This window comes from Heterocephalus glaber, unplaced genomic scaffold (assembly GCF_053883595.1).
Source record: "Heterocephalus glaber isolate CG9 unplaced genomic scaffold, H.glaber_assembly_v1.0 deba00001572, whole genome shotgun sequence".
NCBI classification, from domain to species: Eukaryota; Metazoa; Chordata; class Mammalia; order Rodentia; family Bathyergidae; genus Heterocephalus; species Heterocephalus glaber.
This window is the reverse complement of record NW_028258357.1, coordinates 10,162,930-10,180,121: the sequence shown is the minus strand read 5'-3', so window position 1 is coordinate 10,180,121 and position 17,192 is coordinate 10,162,930. Positions and strand designations below refer to the sequence as shown.

Here is a 17,192-nt window from a genome sequence, read left to right as displayed (position 1 = left end):
CTTGAACAATGTAAGGGAAGAGTATGCCAGTTAAAGGGAATATTAATGCAAAGAGAAGGAAAATACACAACTTTTTTTTTTTTTTTTGGTACCTGGAATCGGGTCCTTGCTCTTGGGCAGCAGGCGGCAAAACCACTGAGCTAAATCCCCGGCCCCCACAACTTTTCTGAGCAACATTAAAAAGTAACTATGATGGGCCAGGGATTTAGCTCAGTGGTTCTAGTGCCTGCCTCACAAGCGCAAGGTCCCGAGTTTGATCCCCAGTTCCAAAAATGAAAAAAAGTAACTATGATAAGAGGGAAGTGAGGGGAAAATTGGTAGGAAATAAGTCAAAGAAATTATGTTGGTGCTGATGGTGGAAGGTGTTCTCAAAGTGTTCATAAGCCTTTTAAGAATTTTAGACTTAGGTTTTTTCATAAATGAAAATGAAAAGCCCTCTTAGGGTTTGGTGCAGAGGATTCACTGTTGTGCAGAGGATTCACTGCTGTGAATTAGATTTTAATACTCATAACCCATGTCCTATGATCATAGGTTAACTCTGACCTCCTCGAGCAGACAACCTTAAAGTCCTGCCTGGCTCAATTACTCTTAGTTTCTCCATTAGTTAGTTTATGATGCAGCTGTGCATATGAGTTGAGTGAGTTCTTTGGAACACATGGTCTTTATTTTCTCCCTATTTTCTATTGTCATTTAAATTAATCATAAAATAGAAATTTTGATAATCTAATAATTAAGATAGACAAAATACGGATTTTAAATGGTAAATTCTAAATCCCGTAAGTAGTACTAATTAATTTTATTATTCATTATATTCCTAGTGTCAGATATTATTCTATGACTCAGGGACTCATCATTAATGAAAATAAAAAAGAGATTTTTGCTTTTACTGTTAAAATTAAACAGTATAGGCAGCATACAATGTACATTTGAAAGCTAGTTCTTATGCACATAACTTGAATTTTTTTCAAAAAGATAAAGAATTATGTTTTAATATATCATTCTTTTGTCTATGCCATGAATCCAAATTCAAGATATTTTTCCAATCCAATTTTATGCCTTTGAAGAGGAAGATTATTCCTGTATCTGCCACATTTGTTTCTATTTTTCTCAATAATAGTAGTTCCAATTTTACTCTAGTTTCACCTTTCTGTTCAGAGCTCATGTGGCTGGAGAAAAGTTAATGGTGGTACTAAATACATTCCAGCTCAACCAATCCAATGAATAATACCTTGTCCCTGGCCTGCTGGGATGAGTATGTGACTCTACATGGCAGTTTAAGATAGTTTCTGAGAGAGTTTTCTTATCCTTCTAAGGTAACTCCTCAGAAACACGTTTTTCTCTTTCTCTCCAATATAAATGAAGTCTTGTGACCACTAGCAGATGACGACAGCCATCATGGGCCATCAAGTGTAAGTCTTGAGTTGAAATAGCACTAAGAAATGTGCCACGGGGACTTGCAAAGGAAATGAGTCCTCACTCGGATGCCTAGAGGAAGATATAGAATGGCTGGTAAGGAAGATTTTTCACGGGGACATGACATTTGAAGTGTGTTTTACAAATAAGTGAGGTAAATAAAGAGAAAGGCAGTTAGTCCAAGAAACGGGTTTAAGCAATGATAATACCATAGTATTCATTAATATTTATTAGTTGCTATCTGCCTGCTATGTTAAAATATTTTCAGATATTGTCTAATTTAATTTCTACAACTATTCCGTGAAAAACTTGGTATGAATGGGAAGATTGAAGCTAGTAAAAGTTTCACCACTTACCTAACTTCAAATATCAAACAACTATGGATCTGGGAACTCAGACAAATACTGTGACATTAGGGTTCACATTTGCTCCACCATATAGCTCTGGCTTACAAAATTTAGGATCTAAAGTAAATTTACTGTAAATTTTGGCTTTGTATCTGGAGCCAAGGATACGACAAAGTGGAAGTGAATTAAGGAAATCAAGTGTTCTTTTATTTATTATAAAAATATCATGCTCAAAAGTTTAAATTTCTGCTCTGAAAATTGAATTTCTTATGAATCTCATTACAAAATGAGATTTTAAGTGTTTCAGTTCTTGGATCTTACTAATCCATGTCTAACTGTTAGAAAACATCCATAATATTGAGATTAAATAATATCAACATGATTTGCGATTATTTCAGAAGTGTAGAAATTTATAAGACTGACAAATTTTATACATAGTTTACGACATACAAGCATACACAAAATATATTTACTTTATTACATATAGATAATAATGGTCTTAAAAGATCATATATAAAACATCCTTTCCACATATATTATCTATCAAAGAGATGATTAAGTCTGTAAAACAATCCAATTGAACATGCACATATCAAATGTTTTTTTCTTAATATATAAATATCCATTCCTATGCTATGAAGAGTAAATGAATTAATGATTATCTAATTGATTATTCATACTAATAAACTAAATTTTAGATTACTTTTCTTAAAACAACAACATATGTTTCAATAACTCTAATTCATTGCTTGTAGGAATGCAAAATATTACAACTTTGTAGGACCCTTTGGCTGACTTTTACAAAGCTAAACAGGCTCAATAAACAATCTAGTAGTTATTTACTAGCATTTACTCAAATGAATTGAAATTTTATGCCCCCAAAATATTGTACATATAAATCTGTATATGCATATAAAACTGTATATGCTAGTTACATTCATAAATGTCAAATTTTAAAAGCAGCCAAATCCCCTTCAGTAGAGTAATGCATAAGCAAAGTATGGCCCATACATACAAAGGAATATTTGCCAACAATAAAAAGAAAGCTATCAAACCAAAAATAGACACGGAGAAATACGTGTTGCTCAGAGAAGGAAACTAGTTTGAAATGACTATATACTATCTGATTCCAACTATATGACAGCCTGAAAAAGAAAATACTATAGACACAGTAAAAACATTAATGAATTCTGAAAGTAAGTAGAATGAAAGTAGGGTTCAATAGGTGATGTGATTTCTGTATTCAAAGGGCAATTTTCATATTTTGAAACTATCCTGTATGATATCATAATGGTGAATACATGACAATACATATTTGTTAAAATCCATGTTAATAGCAGAAGAAATTATGAGGGGAAAATAAAGTCTGCAATAACTTTCTGGGCAACTTTTTTGTAACCTGAAACTATTCATAGTACTTCATACTTCAATGCGCACAAATTTACATGCATACACATGTACGTGTTCATTTTACACACAAGCACATACACATCTCTCTCTATGTATACCTACAAAACGATTTCTGCATGAGTTTCAGCATTCCTCTCTCTGCTCTCTGTAAATCTCTCTCTCTCTCTCTCTCTCTCTCTCTCTCTCTCTCTCAGAGGAATATCATTCCTTATAGTTCTTTTGGATTATGTGGGAGGAAAAGAGTGCTGGTTTCTGAACAATTTCTAACTCATGAATTCTGTCTGCTTAAAAATTATAACATCTTTGTAATTTTTGTAACTTGGTGGGTCTTGTATATGAAGACGACAAATTTCAGCTGGAAAAAATCTGTTGTGAAAAATATTTCAAATGTCACATCACAACTGGGGCCTCTGCTTATCCCTAAAGCACAGCTGGACCATATTATTACATTGCTACTTTATTTACATTCCTTAACCATAAGGGTAAATTTCCACCCATATATTGTATCATTCTTTTTCTGTGATGAGAGCCAAATAATAAAGAACAAGTTATACTAAGAGCCTAACATCATTTTCTGTGATCAATCAAATTATTTGAAAGAATATTTTTTCTTTATAGACTTAAGCAATTGCAAAACCAATTATATCTAAAAAAAGAATTCATATGTATATCATATTTAATTTATACAATTAAAAATGAAAAAATGTAAATGACTTTGATTTAATATGCTTGTAAAATATATCTTTGAAGTATCTGTTTTTCTGTTTAGTGCTATGGTACTTCTTCAAAGTCTTAAAGACAGTCAATATGTCACTCCAAAGTCCTATATGTTCCTTGGTTTAAAGCACAGGAGGGTTGGTACTAACTAGTAATTATAGACAGAAAGGAGGAAGAGGATGAGGGGAAACGAAGAAGGGAAGGAGGAAAAGAAGAGAAGAGGGAGTTAAAAGTAGGTGAAAAGAAAAGAGAAGAGGAGAAAAGAGAAAAGAAATGAGTTTCCCAAATTTATTTAGAGAAAGGAGGGCCGGGGATTTAGCTCACTGGCACTGTGCCTGTCTCGCAAGCGCAAGGTCCTGAGTTCGATCCCTGGTACCAAAAATAAAAGAGAGAGAGAGGAGAGAAAGGAAAAAACAAAACAAAATAGTATTGTAATCCAGTACACATGTATATCTCCAAGTGCACCTTGACTTAGTACAATTGTTTTATGTTTCATATGTTCTTTGGCCTATTCTGGATTTCAATCTATATATATGATGCTTAACTTTATAAATTCTTATGAAATAAATGAATCTGCTGCTGGAAAAATGAAAGGGAGGTAGAAGGAGGGAAAGAGAGGAAATTAAAATGTGTCATGTATGTATACCAATTCCCTACAGTGAATATAATCCTTATGTACTGCAAATATGTACTAATAAAAGTCAAAAAATAAAGCAAAAAGAAATAAATAGATAAACCAAATTTACTATAATTTATTTTTATTTCTCATATCTGTTATCTAATTTCATCTCTACTAAAAGGCAAGTGTTAGTATCATAATAGAAGCATTCAAGCATGCTTACTCAGTGAGTTTAAAGATGCCCAGAGCCAGGGATTTAGCTCAGTGCCACTGCGCCTGCCTTGCAAGTGTGAGGTCCTGAGTTTGATGCCTGGTTCGGGGGAAAAAAAATGCTCTCTGAACTAGTGCTATCCTAGACACAAAACTCTGACTCAGTCTTCTGCTTTGTATTATAGTGAACAATGCGTAAGGGATAAGAATGTGTTTTCTATTTTATCGGATATCATTCCAGTATCTTATCACCTTGGAAATACTTCAGTGGAAATACTTCATGCAATTCAAAAGTACCAACCATTTCACGTGAGAGTCTCTAAATGAAGTTCACTGATATACAGAGGGACTATTGACGAATAACTTGTATAGTAAGTCCCCATCTTAATAATGAGTTCCATTCTGGGAGAATATTCATAAATCAGATTGGTTCATAAGTCCAACCAAGAGAATTTTATATACTTTTGATACAAATATACAATATAAAGCATAAAAAAGCAAACACATACCCAAATACAGTGAATTCCCACATGTACTACTGTGCACTGTCTCACTGTAAGTAAGCACACAGCACCACAACTGTGACCATGTCCAGCAGACACGTGAGCTATTTTCACAATTTGATTGCATCTATGAATGTTCATAATAGGAGGTCCATTGGTATCTGTGAAAGTTCACAACTTGAAAGTTCATAAGTCGGGAACTTACTGTATTTAACCAATTCACTTTTTCTATTCAGAGCTTTTTGTTAAGGACATAATAAAAAAGATTAAATACCACTTGTATCTGCAAAACTTCGTCTTTGGGAAAGACTGTGAAGAAGGAAATGTGGTAATGTTCTCACGGCGGTTGGTAGAGAAAATAACCTAATAGGATCACACTAGTAGGTCTACATCTTCTTGCCTTCACATCAAAGCATTCTCGGTAATGATTTTCCACTGCCAAGGCAGGCTGAGAAACTTTCCATTACAGGCAAGTTTCACGGACTTGTAACCTTGAGACCCTTCACTACAAAGAAAAATTCCAGATGCCTGATAGAGCCCTGGTATCCACAGCAATGGGTCTGGATGGAGGCCCCAGCCATATGCAGGCAGAACACAGAAAGCCTGGCCAGTTTTCACCATTCCTGCACGGGGAGATCGGCATCCTTTTCAGTTTAGTACGTTGAAGATGCTGTTTCTGCTTGAACCCTAACAAATACAAAGCAATAATAATAGCTGAGAATTATGATATGAGTATTACTGTAAGTCAGATATTGCATTAAAAATTAATAAGTTTCTCACAAATGCTTAAAATGATTGTTTGAGGCCGATGCACATCATTTGCAGGTCAATATTCTGAACTTTAGAGAAACTGACTTCCTTCAGGTTGTACATCTCATATAAACAAATTAGGCCTCAAACTTAAATTTCCCAAATCTAGAACTTAGTCTCTTAATTATAACATGACACTAAGTCAAATATAATCTTAATACCTCTTAGCAAATATCAAAGGAACCTACATACAAAAGTGTTTAGAAAAATTTGTAGTTGAAAAAATTAAATCAGAACTAGCTTTTCAAATTATTTTTCCAAAGGGTAAGAATTCCCCATTCTACTTGATTATTACAGCTAATGATGATGCAGCGGCATTCAAACTTCTTGTACTAACAGTGTATATTCTCACAGGTGGAAATTCTGGTTTTAACATCAGCTACATGGTAGTGCAAAGCCTATATAACTCTGCCCAACAACAAAAGAGCCAATGATACAGTGGCTGCTTTTCACCGCTTTTCTTCAAAAACACCAAGAACTGTGCAATCTAATCCCACTGGGGCCGGCTAATGTCATCCTGCATTTGATGTCCTGAGAAATATAGACCAATCTGTAAAAGTTATCACCAGCTGTAACAGAAAAACATGTGTCCTCACTTAATGTCAGTAGTTAGCTGGCCAAAGGCTCAATAATACCAGACACTAGCCTGTTCACATTTTTTAGGTGAAGTAAAATTTTATCCTAACCTCGCCTATTTAATATCACAGGAAATTAATACCTAGACATGTTATAGTCATACCAAGCACATCACTATTTCACCAAGGAGTTAACTGTGTAAGAATCATGGCTATAAAGTTGAATTTGTATAATTTATTATAGACTCCTGGCAGATTCATCCCCTTTATTTATGTTACCCTATATCGGGAATAGAAAAGAAACATTATCTCTGAGAGGTACAGGAATCCCTTTTACTTTAGTCCTCCTGTGTTCATGCTAAAAGACAAATGCTGTACTCACACTAAGTTCAGTCTTACCCGTCTCTCCCCCTCCCCTCCCCTCTGCCCTCCTCTCTTTATAGTGGTACTGGAGATTAAACCCACTGCCTTCACTTTGAACTACATCACCCACCCCCACCCCCACTTACTTTCAGGAATATTTTCTATTTTCAAAGTATTTAGGAATAGTTTAATTAGAAAAATAAAGGCAAAGGGATTACCTATCAGGTTCTAAAAGTACCCATGAATTAAATCACAACCCTCAAGCAAAACAAAATCTTAAATTACATTGCTAATAAGCTTTCTTATAGTAAAGAATAAAACCAAACTATGCTGAAGTACAAAAAATATGAAATTCTGAGTATGAAAATAGTTTATTGATTAGACATCTGATTTATTCAAGCAGTAGGTCTACTGAAGACAGCTGTGGAGTAGGAAAAAAAATTCCATCCAGCCCCTGCATCATTTCAAATTTCCTGGGGACAGTTTACGCATTCTGTTTTGAGCGAAAGTCTTACCAAGTCATTAAATTGTCCAAACTTGGTTGGAACTTTGGAACTTGAGTTCTTCCTGCCCCAGCCTCCCAGGGTGCTGTGATTATGGCCATGCACTGCCACTCTCAGCCTTCTTTGTGTTTCTCTCAGAAACAAAAATGGCTACAAGTATGAATAAATAGACCAGTAAATTAATGAGAAATCAATGCATTGATTAAGGCTAACATTATTGTGACTTACACATTGAGAGCTAATTACTTAAACAATTGCTGTATATAATTGGTTAAAATCCTCATTTATTTGATTCTCCTTTATTCACAAAAAAGGGAAAGAAATTCTCATTGTTGAATGTCTATGATAGGTGAGATATTGAAACATAAAATTATTTATACTTTAACATAATTGTAGCATGTTGATAAAGATAATTAAAAGCTAAGAATGAGGCCTTTGGTATCAGACATGTGTTTGAATTCCAACTGGAGACTACAAAGAACAGAGCTAGAATTTCTCTATAGAAAAAATGTTTACAAACTGGAACTCTTCTTGTATATCAAAGAAATATTGATGGTTCAAAAACGTCAACTTTATTGTCAATAAAACCCATATTAGAGGATGTACATGGCTTTGGTTATAGGCCGTGTGGTTTTGATAATGCTGTCTGTTCTTTATTTTCATTCTCATTCCCACCTCAGGCATTAGCATAGTCTTCCAAAGAGAATATGAGGTCTATTAAGGGAAGCCGCCTTCCCACATCACTAATGTGGAGCTCTAGGATAAAGAGAAAAGAGAATGAATACAAAAAAATTTCTCAATGCTTACAAGCTTAACATCATTTAATTCCATCTGGCAGAGCCCAATGTCAGACACTTGTTGAAAGCATGGTAGTTACTAGTGGTTCAAGGCACACTTGTTCTAATTTTCTATCCTGGAAACCGCATCTTCAACATATGATGTTATGTATCCAAGCATCAAAAAGGGAAAGAATCAAACCTGGGTCAAACTATATGACAGGCAAGAGAATGACTCCCCCAAAATAGTCATGTCCTGATCCCTGAACTTGTGAATACCTTTTATTAAATGACAAAGGGGAATCAAGGTAGTAGATTGAATTAAGGTTGGTAATTAGCTGACCTCAAAATAGGGAGTGCATCCTGCATTTTCCAGGTAGGCTTAGTGTAGTCACAAGGGCCCTAACATCCGGAAAGAGGGAGGTATAAGTGTTAGTGTCACAGTGATGTAAGAAAGAAAAGATCAGCTGCCTCGGATGTTGAAGGGGGAAATACATGATGCAGCAGACTATGAGTGAGTTGGAGTTACTAGGAAGGAGAAGAACTCAAGTTCTCCTTTTGAGTCTCCAGAAAGAAATATAGTCCTGCTTTCGCCAGAATCTCAGAACAGTGAGGGCATTTCAGATTTCTGTCCTTGAAGACAGTGAGATGGTAATTTGTGCTGCTCAAATTACTACTGCTCAAATACTACTACATTTAAGGAAATTTAATGAACTTAAGAAAATTGAAGAGGATTTCAGTAGCAATAGGAAACTAATGCAGACTGGGAAACAAAAATAAAAACAAAAACCCTTTGTCCTCAACACCTCACTGTCTTCCAGAACCGAATGGACAAGAAGCAAATCAAAGGCTGAGAGCTAAGGGATGAATTGCCAAGTAAGGTGGCAGAAACATCTGATGTTGTGTTGAAGTGGAAGGCAAGAGGGCTGTTTGGCGTGGATATACTTGGAGAAACACTGCATGGGGACTTTGGGAGAGAGGAGTTGAAAGCATAAACCCTCTTACTCTAGCAAATTGCCTATTTTTGGAGAAACTAAATAAAATGGCAAGAAAGAGCATTTCTATAGCAGTTTTTCATGAACACATTATGCTTTGTAGGCAATTTAAAACCACACTGTCATTCTGTGGTTCCGCCAGTAAAAATGAGTTACAAAAATGCAGATTATTGCACAGCAAAAGAACTCCAAAACAATGTATCATGTCTATTTAACTCTACCTTTTAATCTAACACTAAGCCAAAACATTTTGTGAAAAAAAAAGTTGAATACTAAGACTAACTTGTTCCATTTTAGAAACTAGTAAGAATGGCTATTAGTAGTTCAGTTAATTATGGCCTCTGGGACATAAGCTGCCCTTCTGCAACGAAGCTGCCTCATTTCTATTCCATTTAGTAGAAATCAGATATCTTATTTGTGATCTACCTGGAAAGATGTAGGGCCAACTAGATGATACAAAGTGGCATGGAGGGCCGGGGATTTAACTCAGTGGTTTCACTGCCTGCTGCACAAGCACAAGGACCCAAGTTCGATTCCCGGTACCAAAGTGCCATGGATTTCAGGTAGGATAGGATCAGGAAATTACTAATAGTTTAATTATTCACATTTTGGTTTGTATAGTATAAAAGTTCATATGCAGTACAAATTTTTCATTGCTACTTAAGAATCACTTTTTGGAAGATGTTCTCTACTTTGATCCAGAATCCTGTGTCTTCCAGACATATTTTATTTTGTAATGCCCTCACCCTTGGCCATTTCTGTCTGCCCTTAATTTCTGGAGCCTAGAATTTAGATAGAATTCAGAAAGGTATCTGTCTCATGGGCCCACTACCACCGCTTTCAGCCATGAAGTTCTGAGTCAGAAAAGGAAAGGTTTGATTTTCTTTCTCCACGACAGATTCCAGAGAAAGTAGCTTATGCACCACATCTGGGACACACTCTTCCGTGGAATGCAGATTCCCTGAAGTGAGTGCATATAACCAGTAATAAATATTTTCTTATGTTTTCATTTACCAAGTTGCTTGAAAAATTTTGAAGAATTATCCTGGAAAAGAACAAAAACAAACAAGCACATGCCGTATAAATAAAGTTGATATTAATAAACAAATGCTGTTTTTGCAAAGGTACGGCCATTTCTGAAGTGCTGAAATTTAAATATGTCCTGCTGCAACCAGGAAAGCCTCTCCATCAGCTATGTGGGGACTGTGAGGTTCTTCACAAGAGCACAGTGCTTTCCAACCTCTCATTTACACATCTCCTTTTATGTGAATGAAATCTTTATTCACAGCAGTAATTGGCCTTTTCTCTTAACTCATCACCAGCTCTAAGGCCAGCAAATCCTCTGTACCTGGTGTTGTCTAATATCAGAGAACACAACTCTAGCACCATTCTGAAATCTTGCAGGGATTTAAAAAACAAATCGAGAAATAAATGAGAAATGCTGAAAGCTATTTATTGCAGAACAAAATTTGTTTTTATTTAATAATGGAGCAATACCCCCAATTTTATCTTGTCTGTCCTACAAATCTCAGCTCTTTTTGGTGAGCCATAATTTGCCTTTATGAGCAAATCAGTGTTGGCTCAGTGCTTTGCACAGGGAGCTTTGGTGGGAAATGAGCAGATTTTCATTTTAAGTAGGTGAGTTAAAGAAAGAACCACCTTTAGGAAAGCTAAGGAGAGATTAGAGGTTGATTAGCTCTCACTCCCATTCCTGGGCATAATTGAGACAGTACCTAAACTGCCTCTAGTCAACAAAATATAGTGAATCACTTTGCTTTCACTTCTTTAAGACTTTAAAAGTTTCCCTTTTGAATTATTTTTTGCTATGTAGATTATTTATTACATGTCTCTCAGCCTATAATCCATTTTAAAGAATGTGTCACTATGAAGTGATTATGCAAATAGGAAAACATGAAAACACCACAGTAATTTCTCAGAGATAAGTGTTATTGGCCTTCTGGAAGCTTAGAGTATCATAAGAGCTATGAAATAACACCAAGAATCAATTCCTTTAGAGTAGTGTATCACTAGGAAAGAGTCTCTCCCTTTTGAGTCATTATATCACTAGATCACCATAACAATTTTGAGAAACAGTTGTTGTTTCTTAATTCTTCAGTGTAGATTCAAAGGCACAAAGCATGCACATCTTTTAAATTTATTTTTTTTGACAGGGTCTCACTATGTAGCTCAGGTTGACCTTGAACTCACTATGTAGCCCAGGCTAGCCTCAATCCTTCTACAGCAATCCTCCTGCTTCAGCCTCCCAAGTGGGATTACAGACATGCACCACCATACACGGCTGCATGCACATTTATAATATACAAATCATGTGGAGATTATAGTAATGATGGTTCCATGACATACTATTTAAAAGTAGAGTTGAGACATTACCAAGAGGTAAAGTGTGAAGTTCATACTCCTCCTGTTGTGTTTTGTTTACACTTCAGAGTCCCACAAAAATTTTAGGAAAATATTTAAAATTGGTAAACTTTATACAAAAGTCTAAGTTTTCAAGTCTGATATTCTAAAGTGGCATAAAATTATTAGTGCGAGTAATAGTTATCCTCTCAGGAAAAAGATGTGTCCTCTTTGGAAAAAGCACGGTTTCTCTAACTGACTCAATACAGGGCAGATATGTTTACATCAACAGAGTTCAACCAAGAAGATCCTGTCAGACTTACTTTATAAATTAGTATTTTCTTTGATTCACTGACTCAATATACATGTATCTGTGCATTATACTGAGATAGGTATCACACAAGTAAAAAGAGAGACAAAATTCTTGTACTAATGCAGATCTCTAGATCTGCATGGAGAGTTGGATGAGCTTCATGTAGTGTTCTGTCACACTTCCTTGTAAATGGCATGTGGTAATTTTGAAATGCAAGACTTCACCTAATACATGACAGCATTCAGGACTCTGCTGATGAGTTACAATGTTTCAAGTGCTGTGGCAGGCACGGGGTATATCTTATCTAAAAATGAATATCTCATAATAACTCTCTGAGGTGGCTGCTTTTGTTCTTTCCGATAGACGTGATTTTACAAACCAGTCTCAAGGAAGACAATTTACTCATAGTCTGTAACTTATGAAGTAATGAAGCTATGATGCAGATGCTCATCTGATTAATGCAAAATAATGTCTCTTGAAGTATCTTATTATATGCTTCAAACAGCAATCAGCTTTTGCTTCAACATTTTTCCAGGAATCCATCTTGCCCAAATTGCATGTTTATTGGGTCCATTTGCTATCTTTTAAATTATAGTGTATTTTTACTCTAAGTAACATGAATTGCTGTTTCTCCGGTCTTCTAAATAATTTTGCATTCCATTTTTCAGCCTTTTGAAATAAGATTTTTCTTTTTTTTGTTTTTAGTTTTCTGTTTTTAGTTACAAATCCAATGGCCAATATTATAGAGTTTTTTTTATAGCAGCAGCATTTTTCTTAATGTTGCCTACACCAGTGAAGAATTTACCTGAAAAATTTCTACTTCATCATAGAAACTTTCCTCTCTTAGCCATGTGAAACCAATAGATGAGTGTTTGGGATGTAAAGAAAATAAGTTAGGACACACATGAGATTATTTTGAATAATCTTGAGTGATTATGGAACATTACTCTCATTGATAATATTAACATGTCATATAGAATATGAAGCTGTCAACAGATTCTGCTTTGTATGCATGAATGTGAGAACAATTAAGCCTTAAAGAAATTAATTTCTAAAACAGTAAACTTAATTAAGTGTCTAGCAGGTCTGTTTATGGCCATTGGCAATTTATTTTGTTTATAGATGGAAATTCACATAAAATAAATTAATTACTTTCTGCCTGTTATGTTCTTTCTCCTAAGAATAAAATATGACTTTTGAATTTTAATCTTTATTCACACTATAAATCAAGGAATTTTGTATTTGTATGTCAACCCCCTAAATCAGGAGCTCGAGTAATATTTACAGTTATCTTCAGGGTATAATTCAATGCAAGTGAAAACATGCAGTAATGCATCACTACAAATACATAAATCATGTGCCTTCATAATTTATAGCTGTATTCTCCATGAAAATATTATGAAAAATGAATTTCTATTACAGAACAGCCAAGTTTACTCAATAATTACCCACAAAAAGCAATAAGGCTAGAAAAGGTAATCAAATGGTCATAAATTTGGCAAACATGGATCAACAATTTTAGTGGTAGAAAGTCATATTTAAAAATCTTTTAAACCATCAGTTCTTATGTTCCTCACTAAAAACTTGTTAAAGCTAGAAAAATGACAATTGTACATGTATATGAACAAATATATTCCCTCCTTCCTATGTTTTCATGCACGATAATTAAGGCCTGTCGTGGCCCTAAGATTGACATTCGTACTTTCTCAAATTTCAACTTAAAGCATTATCTCTAAATAATCTTGTATAGTCACAGAAATACATTGGTTAAATTTAAAGGAAACCATGACCATACCTCTAAAGATACAAATAGCTTCCAATTCTATTTTTGCATCTTTTAATTTTTAAAACATTAGCTTATGAATGAAATGGATAGTGATCTGTATCAAACTCTTATAGACTCTGATAATATGGATTTTATTTAGTGAATTTTAATAGTAGATATTTATGAATATGTAGATAGTTGTTAATTGATTAGTACCATAAGACCAAATCTTGATTTGTGTATTTATATATTTTTATTTAGCATCATTTAAGTAACCAAAGTGATAATGCTTTATCCTTATTCAAAAAAGACATAGCTAATGCATTGTCTTTTATGGGGTGAAATACATATTTTAAAAAACAAGCACAGTTGAATGCTAGAGTTTATATGAGTAAAGTCTGGTTCACAGAAAATTTATACTTAGGCGAATATTGAAATTTAAATGAATTTCACTAGCTGATTGAAGAGAAAAAAAAACAAAAGCCAGAGCTGGAAGTATGGAACAGTTTAAAGCCTTTGGGATCCTCCAGTTTTTATTTGAAACTTGGGTTTACATAAAGCATAAAAGAACAAATTAGGAGACAAGCAAAGAAACCTATGTAAGAAACTAACATTAATCTCATATTTTTTCTTTTAGTATTAAAAATAAGATAGCTATATGTGACTGCTTGAGATATGCTTTTAACTAAAATTAACTCTAATAGAACCTGAAATTCCGCAGTTACCCCAGACACAATACCCCATGCTCAATAGCCATGTGTCACCTATGGCTACCACTCAGGGCAGTGTGGCTATCATGCACATATAGCACTGCACAAGGTTTGATTGGACAGCACTGGACTATGAATAGGAATTTTAATGCAGAGATCAGAGAAGTAATGAAAAAGTGAATGAATCCAGTTTATGATATACATCTTAAAATAATAATGATCATTTTTCAGTCGACAAAATAATATGTGACTATTGGGTCAGTGTTAATTTGATCAATTGTTCAAGAGATTAAGTGAATTGGAATAATTGAACCAAATCAAAACCAAAGATTACCCTCTATTTTTGATCTTTATGTAGATTTTTAAATAACAAATACCATAATTAAGTTCTAAATTTGCATTTGTCATTATTGTAGCTTTACAGATGCTGGTTTAGAGTAAGGTAAATTGGAGGAAGAACAGAGTTTATTTCAGACATTCTGACAGAAAACCTCAATTAAGAGGCCACTGAGGGGAATAAAGGAGACAGTGTGATAAATATCACATGATTAATCTTTAGGCCATTGAGGCCAGAGTGGTAGGAAAGTAAAACAACAAATACTAAATATTTAGTTGAGAGAGTGGATATGTAGTCTGTTTTGCCAATTCCTGAGGTAAAAAATACATGAGAGAATATAAATGTTGGTGAACAATGATGGGTTGAGTTTTTGTCATACTTAGATTGAGATGTTTGTGGAATGTCCTAAAACAGATAATTCAATAAAAGAAAGTGGAGAAGATCATAGATCACAGGGCACTCTAGTACACACTTCACCACACTATGCCAAATCTAGTCACCCTCAGTTTTTCTAAATAGTTCTTTACAATATAAAGTTCACTGACCCTTGCTTTAGACAAGTGACTGGCGACGATGTAGTAAACCCACATTCCTCAAACAACTGTCAACTAAGCCCAGTCATTCACTTGATAAATTAGAAAATACTGGGAGGGAGATTTAGCTCAGTGGTTTCGCCGCCTGCTGCACAAGCGCAAGGACCCAAGTTCGATCCCCGGTACCAAAAAAAAAAAAAAAAAAAAAAGAAAATTAGAAAACATTTCTTGTTAAGAATAAAACATTTAGGGCTGGGAGTTTAGCTCAGTGGTTCTGCTGCTTGCCTTGCAAGCAGAAGATACTGAGTTCGAACCCCAGTACCAAAAAAATAAAATAAACAAAAACAAAAAAATCTACCAAAAAACCCAGAGTAAAACATTTAATCTGCTAGAAGACAAACTAGATAAAACTCTTGAAGCCATAAGCATAGGCAGGGAGTTTCTAAACAGAATTTAGGTTGCATAGGAAATAGTACCAAGAATAAACAAACGGAATCATCAAATTAAAATGCTTTGCATAGCAAAAGAAACAACCAGCAGAATAGACAACCTACAGAATAGGGGGAAAAAAGCCAGCTATTCCTAATATCTAGACCATACAAAGAAAATTTTAAAATTAGAATACTAACATCTAGAACATACAGAAAACTGAAAAATATTAAACCTCCCAAATAAAAAAACTTACTCAGAAAATGGGTAACTGAAATGGAGAGAAACTTATCAGAAGTACAAATGGTCAATAAAAACATGAAGAAATTTTTGGCATCCCTGGCCATTAGAGAAGTGCAAATTGAAACAACACTGACATTTCATTTTACTTGAGAAAAAATGGCCATTGTCAAGAAATCAAACAATAATAAACACCAATGAAGCTATGGAGAAAAAACAAGAACACTTCTATGTTGTTGGAAGTTCTTCAAAAAGTTATATAGAATGGGGCCAGGGATTTAGCTCAGTGGTTCTGCCGCTTGTCTGGCAAGCATAAGGACCCGAGTTTGATTCCCGGTCCCAAAAAGAAAAAAAAAAAAGTTATATAGAATTAATGTGGTCTGGAAATCTCACTTCTCAATATTCATCTAAAATAACTGGAATTAGGATCCTGGGAGATATTTGCACTCTCATGTTCATTGCTGGAACATCCACAAGAGCAAAGACATGAAAAACATCTAAATGTTCCCTGAAAGATGAGTAGATGACGAAAAGATGGGATACACATAGCATAGAATATTATTCAGCATTTAGAAAGAAGAAAATTTTATGCACCAACAGGGATGAACCTGTTGTGATATAAGCTATGTGATATAAGCTATTCATAGGAGGACAAATAAAGTAGAATTCTGCTACTTGAGGTTTCAAATTCTTACAAACAAAGTAGAATGGTGATTTCTAGGAGTTTGGGGGAGACAGAATTGGGTAATTACTGTAAAAACAGGTACAAGTTTCATGAAGATGATTAATTTCTAGAGGTCTGACAAAAAACATCCTGCTTACGTTCAACAATACTGTAGTATATGCATAAAATTTGTTAAAGAGGGGTCTACTTCATGTTACATGTTCATATAAGAACAATGGAAAGGTGAAAAACAACTAAAGCAATAGAATCTCAGAAGCTACAAATAAAAAATTGACCTACTTACCAGAATTTAGATATTTCTCCTTTCCAAAACAACATATAAAGAGCTTAGAATTCATTCCTATAATTATGATATGAAAAACTGATCTGTATGCCAGTGAACTTTCTTACAATCAGGTATAAAACTACTTTTTTCTGGGCAAAATATTCCAGTACATTCTGGCTAGACAGGAGAATTTGGAGTTTCAGTTGACATTTTCTTAGCTGGAATACAAGTCACCACACCTATAAATTGGAAGAAACACTTAAATGTAATTTTTTTTGAATTTGTGGAGACCAAATTTCTTGCAAGAAATGTGAAA

At 34.5% G+C, this 17,192-nt stretch overlaps 1 long non-coding RNA gene across 2 annotated transcripts; it reads right to left on the bottom strand.

The window, feature by feature from the left end:
• Window positions 1-1,865: 1,865 nt before the first annotated feature.
• LOC110349208 (uncharacterized) lies at window positions 1,866-17,186 on the bottom strand. Of its 2 annotated transcripts, XR_002395028.2 has the most exons (4): window positions 16,895-17,186; window positions 8,146-8,226; window positions 7,483-7,620; window positions 1,866-5,906 (listed from the first exon to the last, which is right to left on the bottom strand). It is a non-coding gene; the product is annotated as an uncharacterized LOC110349208 (long non-coding RNA). The 2 variants fall into 2 exon arrangements; XR_002395027.2 differs by lacking the exon at window positions 8,146-8,226 and having other exon boundaries at window positions 1,874-5,906.
• Window positions 17,187-17,192: the final 6 nt, after the last annotated feature.